Source organism: Schistocerca serialis, chromosome 9 (assembly GCF_023864345.2).
Source record: "Schistocerca serialis cubense isolate TAMUIC-IGC-003099 chromosome 9, iqSchSeri2.2, whole genome shotgun sequence".
Taxonomy (NCBI): domain Eukaryota; kingdom Metazoa; phylum Arthropoda; class Insecta; order Orthoptera; family Acrididae; genus Schistocerca; species Schistocerca serialis.
This window is the reverse complement of record NC_064646.1, coordinates 164,252,873-164,269,227: the sequence shown is the minus strand read 5'-3', so window position 1 is coordinate 164,269,227 and position 16,355 is coordinate 164,252,873. Positions and strand designations below refer to the sequence as shown.

At 43.7% G+C, this 16,355-nt stretch overlaps 1 protein-coding gene, 2 non-coding genes and 1 pseudogene across 3 annotated transcripts in view; 1 reads left to right on the top strand and 3 right to left on the bottom strand.

Annotated features, from left to right (window-relative positions):
- The window catches only part of LOC126419451 (uncharacterized), a 1,200,562-nt gene that overhangs the window by 967,511 nt on the left and 216,696 nt on the right, over positions 1-16,355 (bottom strand). The gene's annotated exons all lie outside the window — the stretch shown is intronic.
- Trnak-uuu (transfer RNA lysine (anticodon UUU)) lies at positions 2,746-2,818 on the bottom strand. The gene has a single exon. It is a non-coding gene; the product is annotated as a tRNA-Lys (tRNA).
- Trnak-uuu (transfer RNA lysine (anticodon UUU)) lies at positions 6,949-7,021 on the top strand. Its single transcript has one exon. It is a non-coding gene; the product is annotated as a tRNA-Lys (tRNA).
- On the bottom strand, positions 13,795-13,913 carry LOC126420031 (5S ribosomal RNA; annotated as a pseudogene).

Sequence of the window (16,355 nt, the reverse complement as noted above, 5' to 3'; positions counted from 1 at the left end):
CATTGCATTTCATTGACGTATAGGGGGATTTCTGACACACAAAGAAGATTGAATCACATTCACATCAAAAGATAGTATAAGAGCACGACAGAAAGTAATTTACTAAGAGATATTTTTAAATGCTTTTCATGGAATTGTAATTAGGAAGCCGAAAACTGAAAATGACAAAAATTGTTTGGGAATAATTTTCTTTGGACTTTTCTGTTTGTAAAGGATCGGATTATAATATCCCATCAGGAAGCAATTTCACAACAAGAATTTTACGTATTACGGCTGACTTTTAGCTCCACTGACGGGCCATTCAGACTGTACAGACATCAAGTGTGTAAACACAAATTTGAAGCTCGCAGGATATTCAGCAATCTAATACTCAGCCCAGAATCATTGAACGAGTTTCAAGTTGCTGGATAACTGATATATGTGCAGTATCCTTAGAAGCACATCCAGGAGAAGAACTAAGAAATATACAGTAACGAAATTCTACTAAACTAGCTGCTGCAAGTTCCGTTATGGCAGCTGAAATTAGGTCGACGATTTATCTACTACGTGATGCAAGAAAAAGAGAAACACGATGAAAGAGGGAGGGAGGAGGCAGAGAGGTGGAGACAAGAAGAAAAAGACGATGCATGTGAAAAGGTTAAGCGACGCTTAGCAACACATCGTCCTTACTCTAGCTTAGTTGGCGAAACATCGCACTGTATCGTGAACTACCCACCACTTGTCCACATGCTTGGTTGAGGTCAATTATAAAATAGTTGTAAAATTACCTTCTACCTTTTGATCCATCTCACGCGAGCTCCTTAGAATTGTATGACCTTCAGCTAGAATTGTCTGAAATTCTTTGCTGTTTTATTCACTTGTTTCTTTCAATAATCAACTTCTCATAGCAATCCGTTTTTGGATGGTGTCTAATATTGCCTTTGGTAACTACTTGGTTGCTTTTAAACTGATTTTAAATAAACATAACTGTGAAGGTATCTGACGTGTTTCTTCAGGGTTGGACACTAACAATATAACATTGTCGAAGGACTTACACGAGACGTGTATTTTCGTCTGAGGATGTTCATTTGAGGCTCAAAACAGGTAACAGACCCGCTAAGTAAAACAATTACAGTAAATGCTGTTGGTTATTTGCCTTCTTCCTGATCACCGGGAAATTATGTATGGACTGTTCTTTTCTTTTTGCAATTGTTATAGAACAACTTCGAAATTCAGATCAGAAAACTCATTGTTTCTGAAATTATAATTTCGCAGTCGTTACGATCCTACAACATCTGACAACAGCATAAAATATTTTCAGAGCATATCAAATGAAGTAAACATAACATTTATTGATGGAAAAATTTATAGAGATTGCTACTGGAACTTCAGTTTGATTTTGTCTACAAGATAAACTTTTTCACTCGTAAACGCACTGACTAAACAATTGCTGTTTGCCTCTACATTACGATATACGTGCCGCTGCCATACTTTAAAGAGCGGGCACATATGGATGGCACGAACACAACACACTGCACAAAACTGAACGAAATCCACCTCATAATAGTGGCATGACCATTAAAACGAGTAGAATACGTACGAAGGAAGTCACTATAACAGAAGTTCGATGTTATTTGTGCATACATTTTACGATTACAGTCGGTAGTACTTTTCATTTGGGCGTATGAGAGCAGACCCATGATCTCTTATGCATACCGTATACTGGAAATAAATACAGTTTTTTCTGTAATATCAGATTTCGACATTATTAGCAACATTACCCCCGTAACAGCTTGCTGGAATTCAGAGTACAATCTAACCTTAAGATGTAGAAATTAGCTGCTGGGTTACGTGAGAAGTTACGTAACCTTACGTACATTTGATCTATATAATACTTTACAGTGGTAAAAATAACAATCTCTATGATGAGATAGTAAGGTAATATCATTAAAAATGTCTGCACAGTGGCTGCCTTACTTACTGTATGTTGGAACCACAAATGAAATGATTTTCTCCAAAATCATTAAGTTTATTTGTGTGATACGTAGCATCAGTAACGTCCTTGAAAATTAACTGCCATTTCATTTCAGTTTCATTTATGGTTCATTCGGTACTTGAGCCATGTCACTGCTGATTTCAGTTACAGTAGAAAGATCACAAGATACCGCAAATTAGTTTCAGAATCTGGGACCTGTTCGTACCGTACCTTGTACTAAAATCAGTATTCCCAATCTGGGATATTGAGACGTTGTTTTGTTTAAAGTTTTTTAGAAATAACTGCAGCCAGTTGCCTTTGGCTATGTTATATTATTTTCATTTTAACGTTAGTAGTTTCGAGTCGCCTTGGCACTTATCATCAGATGGTACACAGTTATTAGTAGTCGATTGTACGATTTTTGGGATAGTAGTGTAATTTAAATCCGTGGGATTAACACTGGTGCACAAGTTAATTTGGAAAACATTGTTCATTTTTTGCAGTTATGCTTATTACACAGCACAAAGAGCCCTTTAATACTATAGCTATCAATAGAACTGTGTAGCATCTGATGATGAGTCGCTAGACGACTTAAAACCAATCGCAGTGAAATAAAAATTATACCATCACAAAAGACAACTGATTGCAGTTATTTCTGAAACCGTTTGTTCACTACAGTCTTAGTGTTCTACATCTGTAATGGATAAAAATTGAGTATTTCTCTCGTTTTTCTTCGTATTTTAAATAAGCAGGCTGCGGTCTATTAGACAAAATATTTAACATAAAATTTTCGCCCGAACAGGGACTTGAATCCTGGACCCTTAGGTTAAAAGCCTAATGCTCTACCGACTGAGCTATCCGGGCTCTTCTATGCGATGTTCCCAGCAGGGAAATTTGCTGCCAGCATGCCGATGAGTAACTGTAACAGGTGACGTGTAACGTGGGACGCTTGGCCTGTTGCCCAAGCCCAACCGGCGATATTTGTACGCGTGAAATCGGCTTCGCTACCAGGATTCGTACTCGGTCGCGGTTTGTTTATCGAACGGTTCACGGTACTTTTTCGGTTCTTGGCAACTGTCTGACTAAAGTAAATAAAGAATATAGTGTAAGTTCCCAGACAAATCTTTTTCACGACAATTTAAATGAATTTAAAGCAATTTATATATGGTACAGAAATGTACGTACGTATGTGACTGTGTTTGTATGTTTGTCACCTCCTCCTAAACTGCTAGACCGATTTCAATCGAACTCAGTACACATACCCCCTACTGTCAGGCAACAATTGGCTGTGGGGATAATTACCACTCACCTATCATAGATCATGAGATAAGACGTCATAAACAACGAGATGCGTGAAAAACTGCCGCATAATACATTTATTCTTTACAGCTACGATGATCCTACTGTCGAGTCAGCTTAAGGAGATCCCTGACGCCTGGCAGCACTTTTGACAGGTTTCAACTGCGAAGCGCAAACGTCTGAAGGCGAAAACAATAGCTGTCTATACAGCTATGGGTCTGGTCCCTTTAATCCCACAAACCAACCTATACAGCTATGAAGAGGTACTGCCATAGAGGCTTTTACAAAGTCGCGTTGTAGACACACGAAGAAGCCGTGCCCAGCTTACAGATAATGTCTGGAATACTGTACTTATACATTTGTACTTTAGGCATATTTCTTTGTACGGCTGTTTCATAACTTCGAAGCTTTTCTGACGCATACATGGAAACGAAACTACAAACGTAGCTATTTTTTTTTCATTTGTAGTAGAGAATTGGTAATAGATATTGGTAAAATGAATACCCGGGCATTCCGGGTTTGTCACCTAGTCCAGAACAGCTACTAATATTCCATTGTAAAAACAGTAGTATTATGGACACACAACAGCGTGATTCCAATAGATCTATGATTTATTTCTCACAAACGAACGTACATCATGGAATAAACACTAGATGATCTCATGAATAACGAATATTGCCAGAGTATCTATAATTAAAAGTATCATCCGGCAACATCCTCCCTACCTTGATCAGCTTCTAGAGAGATGACTAGCTGAAGGAGACGTTAAATTGTCTCCAAAGTTTGTAAGGCACAGTTCGTATCTTTCCCTCTCTTCCCTCATGAAGATCGGTCTGCGTTTTCCTCCACATGTGGCGTGGACGAACATCCTCCTGAAGAAGAACGACATCATCCCCCTAGATTCTTCCTGTACCTGTTCTTGCACGATGAGCCTCATGGAAGTGTTTGAGCAGCATCTATTACTCTTTCTTCCACCTGTTCCGCAAGTGTTTCACTACCTTCTGCTGTCGTCTAAACTTCTTGGATGATGATCTCTTCGTATTAAACATTAATCCAAGAGAAACTGTTCTTGTCTTGCAGTACCACACGCTGATTGTGAATGGAGGTAGCTGGGAGGTAGTAGCAAGAGAGATTTTCGAAGTTCTTAAGTGACGTTTATACAGGAAATAGACGTCCGTAAGAGAAACTCGTACATACAAAGCTTTATTAACCTTTTAACGAAAAAAAAGAAAAGAAGATGGCAAATGGGGGATGTATTCAGAAGTAACGACCGAGTTTTGGAGCACAGCTTAGATGAAAGGAAAACTGACGATACGTATACAAACACGTGTAACGTGCAACGTTTGCAATTCTCACCGCCGGCTTTGCAGATAATTCACTTTTTACCTTCCCCCGTCCTTCCTCCACCTCCTCGTCCCCCCCCCCCCTCTCTCTCTCTCTCTCTCTCTCTCTCTCTCTCTCTCTCTCTCTCTCTCTCTCTCGCTCGCTCGCTCCGGCCCCGATTCATTATTTTCGCTGGATTTAAATTCTAGTTTCTTGACCCGATCTTTTCACATGCAAATCACGTAGTGCATTTTCTCTTTTATTGTTGGTGAGCATCTCTTCCTTATCGATCTCTGTTCTCGTTGTGCATTCTTACTAGTTCTTTACGACAGCATTCTGGCTCTACTCACTGTCGCATGAGCTATATCTGCGTTCCTTTCATTTTAGTATGTCGTTAATTTTCCATGTTGTACATGGAAACCAATTCACGTGACTGAAGAGTGGCACACGTTGCATGCGATTGCGTGTTTTATCGCACAAGGAATCAAGCTGGATAGCCGTCCGCCTGTTACGTAGACTGTGAACCTAGAACGTTTGTACTCTTAACACAAGGACGAACGGCTCCCATGTCATTCCATCCGCATTTATTCAAGAGTCTGCAGAGGACAAAGCCTTCTCCATATGACACGCCGGGTAGCTCAGTCGGTAGAACATTAGGAACAGTAAAATTAGCACTAGACACGTTACATTTTTAAAATTCTACCTTTTTTCAAAAATTTTGGCAGCGGTGGGATTCGAACCCACGCCCTTTCTTTTTTTTATTTATTTTTTATTATTATTCACTAGAAACAGTAACAAAAATGGCTACAATGAAATGACATAAATAAGGTGACAGATAATTGCAGTCATGAATTACAGATTCAAAAAATGAGTCTTTAGTAGTAGCACAATTTAGCACCTTCACTGTCACCTTCAACTGGTGGCAGTTCAGCACGCACATTTTCTTCTTCTGCAGCCAGTTCCTCATCATCATTTCCCAGGCCCAAATTAATCATTCAGTAAATCCTTGATATGTGTTTTTTCCAGGGTAAATTACATGGACAGAAGAGAAGTCCCGAACAGCGACATCGCAAAATATTTCACTGCCTTGTTATTTTTGTCAGTTCCAGCCTTCTAAACGCATCTATAGGGAGTTCATGATCTTCCTTTATATCAGACACCAGATGTTTCTCGCCGTATTCTTGTATCTGCTGTACTGCTGATTTATTTTTCATGTGCGACTTGCAGGTGAGGTTAGGGTCGGGAACGTGACCCAATCCATTCCCTCTCTACTAGGAATCCAGTTCCTAACCTATGCCCATTCGGTTGAAGACAATTCGGAGCATGTTACCATATTTCTTATTGTGATTCTGATATTTGAGTATTTTCTCGAATTCATTTTCCATATACATCTTGTATTCAATATGTTCATCGCTCCCAATATTGTTAAAAACATAACTTGTATATTTGCCCATTAACCAAATCACAGCGTTATTTTTTGCCTGAGGGTAGTAACTTTCCTCTGGTCTGAAAAAAATGTTAGTCGGTACATTGTTTGCTGAAGTTCTTGTTATTTGAGCAATTTTCTCCCTGGTCCACCTCCAGTTGATAATCCGATCTCCACAAGTGTAACGATGAGGCACACTATCAACGAGGTTGCATTTGCTGCAGAGGTTTGTGTCACTTAAACCGACGGCAAAGAGGCGCTCATTAGTGCTGATGGTTGACTACCTTGTACCACGCTGTTCTCACGTCAGACGAAAGAACATCACTACTGATGTTTTTCCAGACCACATTCCATGCTATTCCAGCATATTTGGTTTCTATGTTATTTTTCCTTTCATGCTTCCGCCTTTCAGCTAAAGTCGCCTTTGCTGTAACGTTTTTGGAGTTTAAAATCTTTTTGCTGAGATAACTTAGTTCAAGATAATACTCCCTAATGTGTTTCAGCTTAAAACTTATTTTTTGTATATTTATCGGCGGCTCCACACTTTCTGGCCTGACAATATCGTATAGTTTTGCTGTAATGCACCCTGGATCATTACACATTATGCTCCATGTTCGTTTGACATACAATGCCATCGCTTTAGACTTGCCTATAACCAGCGCCTTAGACCGCTCGGCCACGCTACCTTCGTAACACGTACAATGCGACATATGCTATACAGATATCGCATCGTAATTGCGAAAAATGGATTATGAGGTGACGGATGGCTTACGTCCTTCAGTACACCAAATCGCCAAAGCAAGTTTTCCCGGGTGCAACCAACCTTTCCCCAGCCGCTCGCCGCCTGATAATACTGTATACATAACGGGGCCAGGCGCCTCCTACGCAACATCAACAGTGCGTCACACACGTTGGATACCGTGTTTCCAACTCTTCACCCAACAGAGCCCGGATAGCTCAGTCGGTAGAGCATTAGGCTTTTAACCTAAGGGTCCAGGGTTCAAGTCCCTGTTCGGGCGAAAATTTTAAATTGACGGTTTCGGTATTAAAAGTCTATCTCCATGTGAGGTATGACTTATCAACAACAAATACCAATAGCAGGAACACCCAGCACAGACAAAAATATAGCACGGTGCAAGATTATCATGATTTAATCATCCCGAGACCGTGCTGTATTTCGCAGTCTTATCACATCAAGGGGTATCATCCCGAACGTTGAGAGCATGGGACAGTATTTTTAACCTTGTACAGTGTGTGGTTTTGCTGCGGAAGTTCGGCTTACGCCATTCTTGAATCGCTCTGTCAAAGACACAAATTTGTGATATTCAACGGGCTTTTACTATCATCTTGCTGGAATTAGAAGTTGCCATTTTCCCTATTTGCTAATTAAATTTAGTTTTTTAAAACTCCATCTTCTGCAAAACACAATGTTTTCTATTTTTCATTCTTTACCCAAACATTTCCCCGGCACCAATGTGTTTATACATGTTTAGGTAAAGGATAAAAAAGGAAAAAAAATGCAGTTTATTACGCACAGTCAGTTTCTCAAATAAATCGAAAGAACACTGCAATGCTAAGGAGGACGTTAACGGCAGATATAGAAAGTTTCTTTACAGACTTCGTTTTGATATGGCGACAAATGTTGATATATATCATTTGCCAACGAATGGACTGCGAAAGAGATCTCGCGCTGCGTGAAACCATACGGTTTGGTACAGTCCGAAGGCAACAAGTGGTCTGTTGGCAGATAGATTTCAAACTCCAGCATTTATTTGTAAGTGCTGATCCAAGCAGTGCACATTCCAGCCTATGTTGTTGCCGCCACGGACCACGTATTACAGTGGGCAGTCACGAACATCCCCAATGTGCACTGCAACGGATTATTTGAGCGCAAACTACCCGAAAAAACTCCCTGCTCGTCAAGAAAAGTGAGCCAACGGAACGCACAGTAGTGAATTCCTACGCGGCGCCGTGTTGTGGCCAGAGTGAAAAGCTCGGTACAGCCGGCGCGGGCAGATAAACGCCCCCCCCCCCCCCGCCCCCCCCCCCCCCCCCCCCCCCCCCCCCCCCGCTTAGTGATACACAATGTGCCCTCCGCCAAACACCGTAAGGTGTCTTGCTGAGTGAAGACGCAGATGTGAGCTACCGCCTCTAACAGCAACAGTGGTCTAACAGGACTGGGTGGTGGTGGTGGGTAGTGTTTAACGTCTCGTCGACAACGAGGTCATTAGAGACGGAGCGCAGGCTCAGGTTAGGGAAGGATGGGGAAGGAAATCGGCCGTGCCCTTTCAAAGGAACCATCCCGGCATTTGCCTGAAACGATTTAGGGAAATCACGGAAAACCTAAATCAGGATGGCCGGAGACGGGATTGAACCGTCGTCCTCCCGAATGCGAGTCCAGTGTGCTAACCACTGCGCCACCTCGCTCGGTCAGGACTGGGCATCGAGTCTACATCTACATACATACTCCGCAAGCCACCGTTGGAAGTGAGACAATGGGTACCATGTACCACTACTAGCCATTTCCTTTCCTGATCCACTCGCAAATGGAGGAAGGGAAGACCGACTGTCTATAACTCTCTGTACGAGCTGTAGTTTCTCGTTTCTTATCTTCGCGTTGCTTGCGCGAAATGTACGTTGGCGGCAGTACAATCGATCTGCAGTCGGCCTCAAATGCCGGCCCTCTAAATTTTCTCAACAGTTGCCTCGCGAAAAGAACGTCGTCTTTCCTCCAGTGATTACAGTTTGACCTCACGAAGCATTTCCGTAACACTTCCGTGCTGATCGAACTTACCGGTAACAGGTCTAGGAGCACGCCTCTGAACTGTTTCGATGTCTTCTTTAAGCCAAGCTGGTTTGGGACCCACACACTCGAGCAGTACTGAAGAATGGGCCGCACTAGCGATCTATATGACGTCTGCTTTATAGATGCGCTACACTTTTCAAAACTTCTCCGAACAAAACGAAGTCGAGCGCTGGCGTCCCTGACGTGCTCATTCCATTTCATACGGCACTGCAACGATACGCACAGATATTTCAACGACGTAACTGTGTCAAGCACGACACTACTAATGCTGTATTCGAACGTTACAAGATTGTGTTTTCTAGTCATCTGCATTAGCTTACATTCCCCAACATTTAGAGCAAGCTGCCATACACCATACCATCTAGAAATTATGACTAGGTCATCTTACATCCCACTACTGTAACTGAAGGACGACGCCTTCCCATACACCACAGCATCGTCAGCAATCAGCCGTAAATTGCTGCAAACGCTGTCCGCCAGATTTATGTATACAGAGGATAAGTGCGGTCCAGTCATACATACCTGGCACCTTCCTGATGACACCTGTCTCTGATGAACGCTCCCCGTCGAGGACAAAGCACTGGGTTCCGCTACTTAAAAAGTCTTTGAGCCACTCGCATATATGGGTACCATTGTCAACAGTCTGCAGTGGAGAACCCTGTCAAAGGCTGTCCGGATATCTAGGAATATGGAATCTGCCTGCTGCCCTACATCCACGGTCTGTATGACATCAAGCGAGAAAAGGACACGTTGAGTTTCGCACGAGCGATGATTTCTAAATCTGTGTTGATTTGTGCACAGAACCCTTTCTGAGTCAAGACGATTTATTCTATTCGAACTCAGATTGCCTTCATGAATTCTGCAGCAAACCGACGTTAAGTATATTGGTACGTAATTTTGCGGGTCCGGGCAGGACTCTCCTGTGCTTATTTCCAGCCACCCTGGGACAGAGATTCACAATAAATACAAGCTAATTACAATGAAATGAATACCCTTAGCTGCATACAGGCGTTGATAGAAGTCAACGGGGCAGTTGAAAATGTGTGCCCCGACCGGGACTCGAAACCGGGATCTCCTGCTCACATGTCATACGCTCTATCCATCTGAGCCACCGAGGGCCCAGAGGATAGTGCGATTGCAGGGACTTATCTCTGGCACGCCTCCAGTGAGACCGAAATTCGCAACTTATTGCCCCGCACTATATTCATAGTGCTCCTGCCAATTATACTCGTTACTCGCGGCTTTACTGACGATTCCCGTAAGAGTTCGGGCACTGTGCATCTGCACAGAAGATGTCAAATGGCCGGTGAGCCTCAACTATATATATATGAAGATGGTATCTGTTCTGTCGGACATTTCCTACGGAACAGATACCATCTTCATATAATACAAGCTAAGCAAGGGGATGATGCCACAGTGTACTCTGTGTGAAACCAAATTGGGATTCCATCTGGATCTGGCGACGTATTTATTTTCCACTGTTTCAGTTGCTTCCCTACGCCAGGGATGCTAATTTCTATGACCTCCACACGGGAGTCTGTGGGGCAGTCGAACGACTCTACATTGTTCAATTTCTCCAGCCGTATTTGTTCATCGAGCAGTCCCCGAACGTACTGCCGATCCATAGCGTCCATCGGGCACAATATTTCGGCAATCAGACAGGACATCATTGTCAGGTGCGCTGACGCACCGAGCTGAGGGCGCGCGTGCGACATGTATCCTCTCCCAGTGCATGCTTTTCCCTCCGCTGTCCATCCACATAGCAAAGGCAGAAGGCTCGCCGTTGCTCTTCTCAGATCGCCACACTCGGCTGCTGCTAGAGAAAACTGCAAACCGCAGCAGCAACTGCAAGCTAATCACGTGGCAAGCACACACAGCCGAGCGCCCAGACAGTTAACACGAGGCAGGAGTGCCTGCCTGGAGGGGCTACCTCTGCAGCAGAGTGCCGAGTCGTGCTCTCTACGGCGATGCTGCGAGGAACAACACTTACCAGGTACAGCGTTGAGAACGTATCGAGCAAGGAAAGCACAGAACTTCACACTCCAGACAAAAGCCTCAGGGAAAGATTCCTTAACCCTTGTATCTGCACTGTCTGCACTGGTGTCGAAAATTAAAGTAACAAATGTAAATTTTGCAACGTTGCGTTCATTTTGCCACAAAACAGTGTCAACAGGTAATAGCAAAGTAGAAACAATGAGTACAGAACGCAAACAGCTGCAACATGCATAGCAGTAGACGAATCGAATATTTTTTTTTTTTTTCAACCTAACAGAATTGCACACACATTCCGACAACTGGTTATGGGATGTGACCAACGTGTAAGACGGCTATAATTTCGCACCTACCAAGCACTCATCTATATACCTTGCTGTGATTTACAACCGGAATTAGGTATCATTTGGTAGGTTGTGCATCGTACATATGAATATTTAAAGAAGACTGATATTGTCAGATACACCTTCTAAATAGTTGTTAACGCTTATTGCATGAAAGGTGACGGAGTGTCTTTATTATCAAAACGGCGTAATGTGTAATTGCGTAAACTAGTAGAGGTTGGAACGCCAGTGGAAATGCAACGGCAGGCGTAACTGGGTGGAAAAGCACGCACAGGTGCGTTGGTCCTGCTTGACACACGAAGAAGCCAAGACGGAGGGTCTGGGCACGTGAGCGCTGAAGCACAATATAGCGGCGGCCGGACGGTGTTGTAGCGGGGCTTGGAGGATAACAGGATAATGCTTCGGAAACTCTGAAAATCTTGGACGCAGCAGGGAGGAAGGAGGAAGCACTACCTCGGGAATCGCAGGCTGGATTATTTCCGAGGATTTTTTACTCTGATAAGCGTACTGTTGTATGAGTATAGGTATTTCCTCGCAAACTTTCCGCGCTGGACAACAAAAGACTAAAATATGGTTCGTCGGCGTTCGGAAGAATCTGTAGAGAAGGAGAATATTCCGTGGTTTCAGGAATATCATTCGCTTTCTGAGTTATGAGGGAGGGGAACCGAACTTTACTGGGAAGCCAGCGGGGGAGAGTAGTAGTCTTCCGGCCGGCCGGTGTGGCCATGCGGTTCTAGGCGCTTCAGTCTGGAACCGTGTGACCGCTACGGTCGCAAAAAAAATAAATAAAAAAAAAAGGCTCTGAGAACTATGGGACTTAACATCTATGGTCATCAGTCCCCTAGAACTTAGAACTACTTAAACCTAACTAACCTAAGGACAGCACACAACACGCAGCCATCACGAGGCAGAGAAAATCCCTGACCCCGCCGGGAATCGAACCCGGGACCCCGGGCGTGGGAAGCGAGAACGCTACCGCACGACCACGAGATGCGGGCGCTACGGTCGCAGGTTGGAATCCTGCGTCGGGCATGGATGTGTGTGATGTCCTTAGGTTAGTGAGGTTTAAGTAGTTCTAAGTTCTAGGGGAATGGTGACCACAGATGTTAAGTCCCATAGTGCTCAGAGCCATATGAACCATTTTGAAGAAGTCTTCCGTTTTGAGCGCCCGAGTTTGACGGTCGCTCAGTATCAGCTTTTTTTGGTACAGGCTGACCTGCTGTCTTTGTTCTCAGGAGATTTTATAGTTAGAACTGTTAGGCACTGTACTGTTGCGAACTTATACGATTCTGAACTTCGCCTCCGCGTAGGTAATCGTCGCTGAGTACGCAGCTTTCAGTGATTGACAGCACTTCTTCTGTCTATACTCACGGAGAGACGTTAACTGAACTCCGTCCTTGTGGCTGGGAGTTCGCGTTTCTTGTCTGTAGAACACAGAGAGGAGAAGACAGTATTAGGGTATAATAGTCGGAGGACCGCCTTCTGCCATCCTAGTGTTTGAAAGAGTTTTATTTTGTGGCTGGGGTCCTTCCATCGTCACAGATGTGTACGAGAACCATCACTCCGACGAACCGGACGCAGTACATACGTTGATATTGTTAACTGCTTTTGCTTATTAGGGCTATAAAGCTAAACAGCTGTCATCACTTAAATTTTATTTCCACTGCGGTTGCACACCACTGTAGAACATCTTTGAAAGTAGTGTCTTCTACTGTTTGGTACGTAGATGGTGTCACTCGTCTCGCGTTATTTATATTAGATAGCGTAGCCATAAAAATGGGCAGATTTGTGCAATTGATCAATCGTATTAGTTAGGAAATTCGTTTGTATCCCTTTATGTCCACTGGAATTGATATATAAACATTTGTAATATAAAAGCGTTTTAACCTACATTAAATGTATAAGTGGAAACAGCATTTATCAATTGGTAGTTACTAGTTCCTTTAATCATTCATTTATGTTTACGTTGTAATTTATATGTTAAAGAGCAAGAAGGAGATAATCACCATTAAGAGATCCTATGATCTGCTTCAAGGGGTAGTCAAACAGGGCCAAATCTTCATTTTAGGCCGGCCGGAGTGCCCGTGCGGTTCTAGGCGCTTCAGTCTGGAACCGCGTGACCGCTACGGTCGCAGGTTCGAATCCTGCCTCGGTCATGGATGTGTGTGATGTCCTTAGGTTAGGTAGGTTTAAGTAGTTCTAAGTTCTAGGGGACTGATGACCTCAGAAGTTAAGCCCCATAGTGCTCAGAGCCAGTTTTTCATTTTCGCGTTCAGTATTTCCGTTGCGCACATTCATTTTACACCTGTCGGGAGTAGCATCTTGGAATCTCTGGCAGCAATTCAGGCCTGACAACGACAGAGCATGCTGTGGTTAACGTCATCAGTGTCATTTAAGGCAATAACGCCCAGTCTTCCTTCAGAGCTGCTCGCAAGTCTTGGAGAGCGATTTGAGTGGATGCTGACGTGATGGAGCCCGTCTGCTTAGTGTATCCCAGACATGCTGTGTGGGATTCAAACCGAAAGAGCGAGCAGGCCATACCATGCGTGCAAATCTTCCGTTTCCCGAAACAGATCGACCACCCGAGCTCTATGAGGTCTCAGCCAAGTAGCTCCTCAATTGGCCTCACAAGGTCCGAGTGCACTCCGCTTGCCAACAGCACTTGGCAGACCCGAACGGTGACCCATCCAAGTTCTAACCAAGCCCAACAGCGCTTAACTTCTGAGCACTAACGGGAACCGGTGTTACCACTGAGGCAAGGCCGTTGGCATATATGTGGATTAACAAATTCCTCTTTCTTAGAAATATTTTCTTGCTAGAGCAAGTTTCCATTTTATATCCTCTATACATTGGCATTCATAAGTTACTCGTACTTTGCTGCCCAAATAGCAAAACCCATCTACCACTTTTCGTATTTCGTGGTCTTACCTAATTCTCTCAGTTTCGCCTACATTGCATTAGCCTTCTTTTACTTTTGTTGAAATCATCTTATGCTCTCAAGACATCATTGACTCCGAAGTTTGTTCACGTACTGCCTGTTGCTTTCTGTGTATAATCCTTAGGCAGACGTTTGTTTGACGATCTTTCCGACATTTCGCCAATAAGAGCGGCTAGCTCTGTCAAAGGGTCAGCCTCCGCTGCTAGTGGGGGTCCATCGAAGATTCTGAGACGGAAGTGAACACGAAATACACGTTACCTACTTCACTCAGCGGTCATTTTACACGAAAAACGCACTTAATGGTAAAGATTTTCCAAAACAAACCGCGAGGAAACTAAAAATCGTACTAGTAGCAGTAAATATTATTTTATAATAAACTAAACTACTGTTTTTAAATTCGCATCCATTTCATAATGGGCAGAATAAATCCTCTACGCCACTGGGCCCAGAGAAAGGCAGGCAAGGCAGACGTGCTGCCACTAGATGGTGTCCGGCGGAGTGAACGAGGAGCGCGTGGTCAGAGGAAAGGACGGTGACGTCATATCCACTTCCGACGGAAGTCTCCCCAGGTGCAAACATCCCTCCTGGGCCTGCCCTTGGGGAGCGCGAGGGTCGACAGCGTGAGTCATCCAGGAAGGAGGCGCCAACCGCCGATGCACTCCCTCTGAGCCGGTCTGGCCAACCGCCGATATCGGAACGTACGCCCCTACTCTGTTCGTTCCCTTAATCTTGTCTGTATCATACAGCGGACAGAAAGCAGTTCGTTAAACGAAAGTGCGTCACAGCAATGTAATAGGACCGATAAGTTACTCAGTAAACATAAACCGATGCATCAGTTACGATCAGAAACACCCTTAGACTGTTCGCTGTCATGTAGTAAAGTATAATCGTTGGATCATTACAAGAAAAGGCCGCACGATGTATGCCGTGCCTACGCTTGATGTACTGAGCGACAGCTCCTTCTAAATTAGAGTAAGTGCGAGATAATCTCTACAAATACGGTCCGAATATAAGAATTATCGTGAGAAAAGAACGCCAGGTTCGCGACCCACATTGAATTATTATATCTTTTTTCTACCGTCTTCAATCGAACTTCAATGAGGCTGGTTACCGTTGTGTAAAAAGAGCGATAGTAAACAGTAATAAGAAGAAAGCATAATTCGTTATTCGTTGGTGGCTGGGAGTAGTGCTTCTACTACATACCGTGCCTCCGCTGTAGTCGAAAAACCAGGCACATATTTGGAAACGACGGTAAGGTCAGAGTGTTCATTTTCTTAAACGCCGTTTCTCGTGTTTGGCGATTTGAAGTTGCGGCAGAACAATGTGCTAATATAAAGTTCCATTTCCTGTTAAGCAACCCGTCACTTTGTCCATAGAGCAACCAAGAACTGAGACAGTGGAAGACAGTGTTATCACGACGACCGAAGTGAAGGAATACTCGTGAGAACCAAAGTAACAGCAATGTTGGCTTGTTAATTCGATATGAATTCGCTCCTGGATGTTTCATCATTATTCACCATTACTAGCTTCAGCTTCTAGAACCATAATGTTCGACATTGCGGGAAGTACGGCCTCTATTCCAGCGCTCACATCAGTTGCTCCAGCACCGGAACGTTCGGGGTCGCACAGTTTTTAGTGTCACAATGTATCGCCCATAAAGCAAATGACGACGGTTTCGTATCCACCCATCTCACCGCATCTGAACCCTGTCACTTTTTTCTACGCTCCAGAATGAACACGGATACAAAATGGAAGCGTTTTCAGGTCACGGAGCAGGAGAGACACAGATTCTGGAGGCAATTCACGATAAGTTTGGACGATTTTAAAAGCCGTTTCCACCGACAGAGTTAAATTCATTGCATCCAGTAAACGCTGTTTTGGTGATGCAACTTTGTGAATATTCTGCGAAGTACCTAAGGATAAATGAATAATTGTCGTTACTTTTTGCTCGTCCCCCGTTCTTTGAACTCACTTATTTACTCTGAGAGCCGGAGACCTTTGCTAGGCATTTTCTTATTTGACACCTTTTTTGCCTTCGCTAAATTGTGAACCAGTTAGGCAGTCCTCTACGCTCTCACTCCAAGCGATGGAATGATTCGTTATTTACCATATAATTAAGTTCTAACCGTTGGGGAAGTCGTTATGATTGTCAAATTTTCTTACAACATTTTTGCTGTTAGAGCCCATGAAGTGAAGCCTTAAAAAAATAAATAAAGACGTCCACTGGATTTTATGAAATTATTCGAGGCACGCCTACCTGTTATTTTGAATGT